Source organism: Piliocolobus tephrosceles, chromosome 14 (genome assembly GCF_002776525.5).
Source record: "Piliocolobus tephrosceles isolate RC106 chromosome 14, ASM277652v3, whole genome shotgun sequence".
NCBI classification, from domain to species: Eukaryota; Metazoa; Chordata; class Mammalia; order Primates; family Cercopithecidae; genus Piliocolobus; species Piliocolobus tephrosceles.
The window spans coordinates 16,043,627-16,052,874 of NC_045447.1; the positions used below are offsets into that span (position 1 = coordinate 16,043,627).

A 9,248-nucleotide genomic window follows, 5' to 3' on the forward strand; every position below is an offset into this window, starting at 1 on the left:
CACAGTAATTCTTGTATATTGAAACCATTTTATGCATAAAAAACAATGTAACATTTCTGTTACATTAGGATTAGAGACAAGTGTATTCTTCAGGCAAACAGGAAATGGGTTAAACAATACTGTATTGCTCACAGAAAATATTCTGAGAGAATAAATTTTAGGTACTTTTTGGTACACTAGAAAAGCTAACTATGTAAGATGATGGATATATTCATTTGCTTGACTATAATAATAATTTCACCATGTATATGTATATCAAAACATCATGTTGTACACCTTCAATATATACAATACAAAATCTCAAGAAAATTTTTGTGAAACTGATTAACTATTGTTAAATTTTCTCTAGAAAAGAAATTGTTTAAGAATGATCAAGAAAAAAATTAAAAATAATAGTGATGGAGAACTTGCCCTAAAAGATTTTAAAATAGGCTCTTAAGTTGTAGCAATTAAAAAGACATAGGAACAAATGTACATATTGCTATAGTTTGAATGCGTCCAACAAAGTTCATTTGTTAAAAACCTAATCCCCAATGCAATAGTATGGGAAGTGGGAACTTTGAGAGGTGATTGAGTCATAAGGCTCTGTCTTCATGAATGGTTCAATGCTGTTATCTCAGGAGTCAGTTAGTTATTGCAGGAGTGAGTTTCTGATAAAAGGATGAGTACAATCCCTTCCTTGCTCTCTTTCTCATGCTTTTGCCCTTCCACCTCATACCATGAGATGGCACAGCAAGAGGACCCTCACCAGATGCAGGCCCCTTGACTTTGGACTTCCCAGTCTCCAGAATGGTAATAAATAAATTTCTTTTCTTTATAAACTACCCAGTCATGGGTATACTGTTATAGCAACATAAAGCAGAATAAGACACGTATCAATGAAACAAAGAAATAAATGAGATAAATGTATATATGGGCATTTAGCATTTCAAATTAGTGATGGTAAATGTTATCAGAGTAATTAGATATATAGATGAAATAAAGTTATTATATATCTAGCTACAAAATATTTAAACCTAAAGAATAGAACTGAAGTTAATATAGTAGGCTATACTTTTTTTTAGAGGGAAAAGCTTTTCTAAATGAAAAGATTGACAAAGTTGACAACATAATAATCAATGGTTTCTATACATTGAAAGTTACCAAAATATTTGAAGGCATCCTAGCAGGGAGGCAGATTCTGATCAACATAGAAGCTGTCCAACAGTTGGATAGGTTGCCCTATTACATTGTGAGTTCCCTGTCATTTGAGGCAGTCAAACAAATGCTAGGTGACCATAGAGTATGTGCAGTTTGTAGGAAGAATCAAAGTATAGAAATGGGTAGATAATAAGAATGGAAATAACTTTTATAGGACACTAATCATTAAGTTTAAGGTGAGATTTTTGGGATATCCAGGAACTTAGGGCTGATTGAAACAGAAGTGATGCCCCAGAAACAACCTAGAGATGAAGGAGAAGTTATCTTCTGGTTAAATATTTACAGTGTATGCTCAGAATCTGAGCATATGGAAAGATAAAGAATTTCTTGGATGGGAAGATTTAATATCATAGAAATGTCAGTTTTATCCAAACCAATGTACAAATTATATACATTTTCAATCAGATCCCTGGTAGGTTTTTGGAAAACATACACAGTGATTAAAACAATTTCCATGTACAACTTCGCCATATATTTATGCAACTATATGCCTGCATGTACAGTATGAGAATGGTTGAGGCAATCTATTATCTATCTATCTATCTATCTATCTATCTATCTATCTATCTATCTATCTATCTATCATCTATCTATCTATCCATCTATCTAAACTATCTTACCTTACAGCTAATGACACAATTCAAACCTAATTCATATTAGGCACCACATGTGAACATAGTTGATAAAAAGGTGAAAGAAAGACTTTAGCACTTTTGAGAATTTCACATGAAGAAATAAATGTGTGAGAACTGTCAATAACTGTTTTGAATAGTAGGATTCAAAAAAGGAAGAATTACCTTAGTATGTATTTTTAAAAACTATGACCATCAAACATTATGGTTTGACACAAATAGAGATGACTGGGTTAGTGGAACAGAATCAAAAGTTCGGAAATAGGTGTGAGCATATATTGGGATTTACTATATACTATATATTTACATGGAGATGTTTAAATTCAGTGTTTTATTTAACCACTTCATGATGGCAAATGGTGATATCTCCACTGGGTCATCACTAGAGAGTATAAGGAGTAATGAAAGCTGCAGGGGCCATTGAAAATAATATGCTAAGAATAAATAAGGCTCAAGGACAGTATCTCTAGCTAGTTGCACTTTTAATGAACTCCAGTAGTCAAGGATACTATCTCTAATTGAACTTTAATGAACTCTAGTAGGCGCCAAGAAGGCGGACAAATAAGAAAAAGTTTAGAGACAAGGAACTAAGCAGAAGGTTACATCTGGGTGCAGAAGGTTTGTTTTGCATTGTGTTATTTCTGCTGACGTAGGGTTTATGGAGTATAAATAAAGTGAGGCGGAGGCTCTAGGCGCGGCCGCCATGTTCTCTGTTTGTCTTTGTCTCTTGTGTGTGTTCATTCTCCACCACCCCCGGCACGGGCCCCAGTAGGAAGCCAGTTGCCAATCCCAAAGCAAGCCCTAGTGATCATCCCTGGTGACAAATGGATAGAACAAGGTCAGATGTTAGCAATAGATTCTAGTATAGAACCAAAGGATACCACACTTAAAAAGCCCTGCTCTGTATTAGGGACATCAGAAGTAAGCTGCATAAATCCTGAGAGTTTAAGGAAAGAACGTGGAGGGAACAATGACAGCCAGGAGGGGTATGAAATGAATATATGGGGCTAAATTATAACAGAAGTCATGGAGAAATTATTGAATTGGGATAAGAGAAACTCAGAATTGGGCTTCAATTGGGCAAAGCAAAAAGTAGAAAATAAAATTAAACTATACAAATTAAGCTATAGAATGCTCTATAAATTTATACAAAAAAGATACTTGCACACACATGTTTATAGCAGCACAATTCGCAATTGCAAAAATATCGAACAAGCCCAAATGCCTATCAATCAATGAGTGGATAAAGAACTTGTGGTATCTATCTATCTATCTATCTATCTATCTATCTATCTATCTATCTATCTTCTGGTTAAATAATGATGGAATATATATATGATATATATTCATTGGATATGAATGGATGAAGTGTTTTATATATATTATATATCATATGATGGAATTATATATATTATATATATATTATATATATGATGCAATACTACTCAGCCATAATACTTTATCCAATGAGTGGATAAAGAACTTGTGATATATATATATATGATGGAATACTACTCAGCCATAAAAACGAACACATTAATGGCATTCACAGCAACCTGGATGGAACTGAAGACTATTATTCTAAGTGAAGTAACTCAGGAATGGAAAACCAAACATCTTATGTTCTCACTCATAAGTGATCAATGATGTGAGTGCCTGCAGCAGCAGTGAGGGCTTTTCATATGTTTGGTGTTTATGGCTGCTAAAAGTTCTCCTGAGATCTTTTTATTCCACTTGGGAAACCATGACCAAAGGGATGTCTCTTGCCACTGGGTTTGACTCATGGGCCTGCTCACACTGGCAGCAATACCGGTGCCTAATGAGCCGCACCTGTAGAGTAGCCAGTGAGCCAAGGCTTAGAGCACTGGCATGTGTGGAAAGACCATGGCTCCGAGGTTCACGGCAGCAAACGTACTAGTGCCCAGGGTGCAGGTACCCCTGCTGTTGTGTTGGTAATGATGTACAAGGCATGGATGCTTATGAAGCAGACAGGGAGCCATGGACCTGTGCAGAGCTGTAGTAGCTCCAGGCTCCAGATCATGTACTAGTTCTCTGTGGTGGCTGGGCTAATATCTGGTATGTGAAGACATGCATACAGACCTTAATTCTGGGGTGCAGAGTGTAAACTAACTTGCTATGGTGGTGGCTCTGATATCTGAGGCATGGGTAGATGTAGCACAGCCACAGAGCCAAGGTCTGGAATGCAGGCACTCATGGAGAAGCTGTAGTTTAGTGGTCAGGAACATATGTTGGGTTGAGAAGAGTGGTGGCTCTGGTTCTAGAGTGGCACAACGCTGGCTACTTCTTGAGGGTGTGTATGTGTGAAGCCAAGTCTTCCTCTCTGGGGTTCCCTGGCAGGAATAGCTTTTGGTTACCTTAGTGTCAAAATGCCGAAGTTTTCTGCAGAGCAGGTCACTGGGACTGCGGTGTCTCCCATGATGTGCCTGATACCAATGACCTTGGCTTTTCTCTTTGTACCTAGCCATTTCTAGGTGTTTCAGATACACTCATCTCACAAGTTACCCTGATGTGCGTACATTCCTCTTCTTTTTATTCTTCTTCTTGCAACTGTGTTGCTGCAGATTCTTAAATGAGCCCTTGAGCACTCTCTGGGTTATTTTGGTTTGTGGATTGCTGTCTATATGTGTTTTTTGGGTGGTGGGGTGCGGAGATAAAGGCTGGCATCTCCTATTCTGCCATATTAATTATGTCATAGCTGGGAAAGTCTTTTAACCCCTCTGAAACTTAGGCTACCTCATCTGTAAAGTGGTCATGATTATAGTGTTACTATCAGATGATAATATTATATCATAGTATTATTCTGGTAATTAAAACATGTTTTAATTCTGGCACATAAAAACTCTCAACAATATAGCTATCATTGAGGGATTTTCTGCCCCTTGAGCTCTAAGTAAATGTGACTTAATGTTCCCATTTCACAACACACAGAAGTTCAACTTAGTACGGATAATTTTGCACAGTTTTAGGAAGTTTATGTCCTTGTGGTCATCTGTGACTCTGGGTTTCTGTTTTTAAGAATGAAAATACAGTTCACCTCACTGACCTAGGCTTGTTTTTTGTTTTTTGTTTTTGTTTTTTAAAGAAAATAGTAAGTTGAAGAAATTTGTCTTTATGGACACAGATACCTTTAGGGAGGTAGGATAGAGGATAAGAGCCAAAAATATAATTTTCAGAACATGTTTAAGTTCTCAGATTAGATGTTAAGAGTTGTTTGATGTTCAACAAGTTATTTGTACTTTACAATTCTCATTTATCACATCTGCTATATGGACATAATAGTTTGTACTTTCATCAAAAACTTAGTAGAAAGTTAGTATGATAATGTATGTAAAGTGCTGCATTTGAGTGCCTTTTACAGCTCAATGCTTGGTGGCTGTTTTACATAGGGTAAGGATCAGCAGCATCCCTCTGCCGAATGTTCAGGTAAGATTGAATTCAGGAACCTATCAATTGCCTGGTTGGTGGAAGTTTAAGTTATTTGCCAATGTTTCTGCAAATCCCAGAGGCTTGTAATCTTTTATGAGCAATGCCTGCAAGCCTTTGCTTCTGTTATTCTCCACATTGACCCATATGTGCAACTGAGTCCTTCTCCAGTTACTTACATAAGGCAGTCCCTGTGTGGTGTATGGTTTACTAAGGATGTTTGGAGTATGTTTGGCTGTTTATTTTGGGGGGAGTTTATACTTGCATGAAGGGCACATTTGTAACTGTTACACATATCCGCTGACCAACATGTCTTTAGGAAGTTTCTGTGTTTACTTTAGCACTATGTAATCTCCAATTCACTCTAGCTGATTGACTCTTCTCTCCCATAAGTCCTCATTAGAGGGTACTGGAGAAGGTATTGGAGAGAAGCTTCTTATCTTCTGTGTGATTCTCATGACCATGGCCTTCTTGTTTGAACTTAATGTGGAAGGGCATCAAAATGACATGTTCATGAATCTTGCATTTTCCCCTGAATAGCCTTTCAGAGCCTAAATTACCTTCCAACTCTGTGGGGTCCAACCATGCTTTAATTTTTATTCTTCTGTGAGATCTGGCTGTGCAGCTGAGATTTATGTCTTCTTTTTACCTTGTGAATTCTTACAGCAAATCCCTGTGCCAGTGTTGAATTTTACCTGAGCCCCGTGCTCCTGGAAAACAGTGGCAGTTCAAAAAATCCCTCCACTCTTTTGTGTTCTGGAAAAGAATGCACTTTGACCTACCCTCAATCTGAGTTGACACATAACCCCTCCTTAATGACCCCGCTGGAACTGCAACCAATAAAATACCTTCTTTGATCAACTCTTCAGTCCTGCTACTCTTACTAGCTCATCCCACTTCTGCATATCTGTTTCTTTCTAGCCTCATTCTTGTTCACTTCTCTTTATGAAAGAAAATTCCTTTTCTGTCTGACATTTGACACTTTTATTGGTCTCACAATTGAGACATTCTCCCTAGTGCAATAGTTCCCTTGCATTATTGCTATAGACCATTTCTCCCCTTTTGCAGTCATATCTCTCCTTACCTAAGACCAGATTGGATTTTTATTTGACACCTGTTACTTAAAAGTATGTGTGTTTCTCTGTACCTTGCAAACCTAAAACAATCTAATTAACAGGACATTGCCCTCCAAATACTTGTATTGCCTGTGTTATTTTGTTTCCTTAGACCCTGCTGATCTTTGGCCTTCACATTGTTGACTTAAATCACGTAGCACATTATCTTTGTTTTTAAGTCCAGTAGGCTGGTGCATGGTGTATCAGAAGTAAAAATTTGTTGAAAGAGCAAAATAATTCACAAATCTCTGAGTTGCAAGATAATTCACCGACTAGCAGTGACTAATATTTCTCAGAACTCACAAATGAGCAAAAGTGTTTCTTTCCTACACAATTGGTTTTTCTGGTTAGACGACTGTCTTACGTCTGTTAAGGAAGAGAACTGCCCCAGGAGTTGGAGGCATCTGCTACTAAGGTTACTGGAACTTCACACATACTTCCTGGGAAAACAGTGCAGTTGAGCTTGGGTCAAATGAAATTAATGAGAGACTTAAGGTACAGTCAGCTTTGCCAGGTGGGAAGCAGGAAGAATACTGAGATGCCATACTCTTAGGAACCTGACCTGACACTGATTCACTAAGAGTTATCTAACGGGATGATTTTATTTGTTGAGACTATGACAACAATAGAAGCCAGGCTTTAATCTTTGAGGAAATGCAGAGGAAGGAGTCACAGTTCTGACATTTATAATGGGAGAGAGAGATCTCGTTATTGAGGAGCCCCTGGGCTAATATGATGAAGCGACACACACACACACACACACACACACACACACACACACACACACACGCTCAAAGACATTCAAGCTGCTTTACATTACTATACGAGAAAACCCAGCTGCATGAATACGGATACTCAGGAGATTACAGTGATCTAACTTAGTTTGTAGGCATTATATTCAGGAGTAGCTTCAACACATGCAATAAACATTCTTATATAAGGAATGAAACATCATCATTGAAGGTCCTATCCTTTCAGAATCTAATAATCATTTCAGAACCACATACCCATCAATAACCTATAGCCCAGGGCAAGAGATCTGTGGTATTCTCCTAAGACTTCAGGTCTTTTATTGACATTTCATCCCGTGCATCAACTTTACGAAACCCTGCTTCGTGTCTTTGTTCCTCAGACTATAGATAAATGGATTTAGCACTGGAGTCAGTATGGTGTAGATAATTGTTGCTATTAGATCCTTGACAGTATAGTTGGACAGGGGCTGAATATACACATAGCTAATGCTTCCATAAAACAGGGTCACCACTGTGAGATGAGAGCCACAGGTAGAAAATGCTTTCAGCTTTCCAGCAACTGAAGGAATCTTTAGAACAGTCATGAGGATTCTTAAATAAGAGATGATATGCATGAAAAGGGGGTCATTATGACAGCCAAGCCTTCTGTCATTACAATGATTTCTTTGACAAAATGGGAGGAACAGGACAATTTTAGCACTGGTTGGTCATCGCAGAAAAAGTGCTGGATGACATTGGAGGCACAGAAGATGAGTTGACTAGTCAGAAGAATGCGCAGGAGGGAGTGAAAATGTGGAATGCAGAAGGAGAGAACCAGAAGCAGGATACAGCGTCTGTGACTCACAATGGTGATGTAGTGGCCACATAGCAGTCAATGGCCATGACTGGTAGCAGGTAACTGTCTTTGTTTCCAAAGGCTATGAAAAAGTACATCTGGGTCAGACACTCACCATAAGAGATGATCTTTGTCTCTGATAAGAAGTTCACCAGCATCTTAGGGATAATGACTGTCACATAGCAAATGTCAACAAAAGACAGGACACTTAGAAAGAAATACATGGGTGTCTGGAGACGAGTGTCTGAGCAGATGGCCAGGATGATGAGCAAGTTTCCTATCACTGTGACAAGGTAAATGGGGAGAAACACAGCAAAGAGAGGCTTCTGATCCTCAGGTCAAGAGGAGAGTCCAAGAAGGATGAATTCAGGGGGTCTTGTTAGTTTATTTCTTCCCATAGTTGTGGGTTCACCTAAAGATAAACTAACACCGTATCAGATTCTTCCAACATCTGATACAATCTGTACAAAATTTTTCTTTTTGTTCTTCTTATCAGCAATTAAAAAATTTAAAATGTTATAATTACCTGGATTGTGGTTTCTTTCCATTAATATGGGGTATTTAGAAATTAATATATATTTTAATCTCCTTTCAGTCACCTGCTATAAAGAAAAAAATTACAGGGAAACAGAAATGGGAAAGGGAGAAAAGAAGAGATATAGGGCAAGAGGAAGAAGTGAGTGAAAGAGAATTCTCAGAAGGAGAGGAGGAGAATCCTGGAGAAATTATTCTCTTCTTTTTCTATATATATTTATTGTATTCAGGGTTTTCAGTAGTTAATATATGGTAGGATAAAAACAGTTTCATCTCTCACTTAATTTCCAGCTGATGGAATAATGATTTCCCTTAGTTCGAATATTTCTTTCTGCATCAATTATTCTGGAGGCTGGCAATCATGTAAAAAGACATTGAAATACGAGATTACCCAACAGTTACTCTGTTTCCCTCATTTTTTAGTGAAACCTTATTTGAGTGAAAGGATAGGTATGAAGAGGCAAAAGATAGACAGAAATAACAGGATAGTAAAAACATTTCTTTCTTTTTTTCTTTTTTTCTTGAGAAAGGTCTTGCTCTGTTGCCCAGGCTAGAGTGCAGTGGCACAATCTCAGCTCTGCAACCTCTGCCTCCCGGATGCAAGCGATTCCCCCACCTTAGCCTCATGAGTAGCTGGGATTACAGGCTTGTGCCACCATGCCCGGCTAATTTTTGTATTTTTAGTAGAGACAGGGTTTCACCATGTTGGCCAGGTTGGTCACGAACTCCTGATCTC

At 38.0% G+C, this 9,248-nt stretch overlaps 1 pseudogene; it reads right to left on the reverse strand.

The window, feature by feature from the left end:
- Positions 1-7,460: 7,460 nt before the first annotated feature.
- LOC111535318 lies at positions 7,461-8,526 on the reverse strand (annotated as a pseudogene).
- Positions 8,527-9,248: the final 722 nt, after the last annotated feature.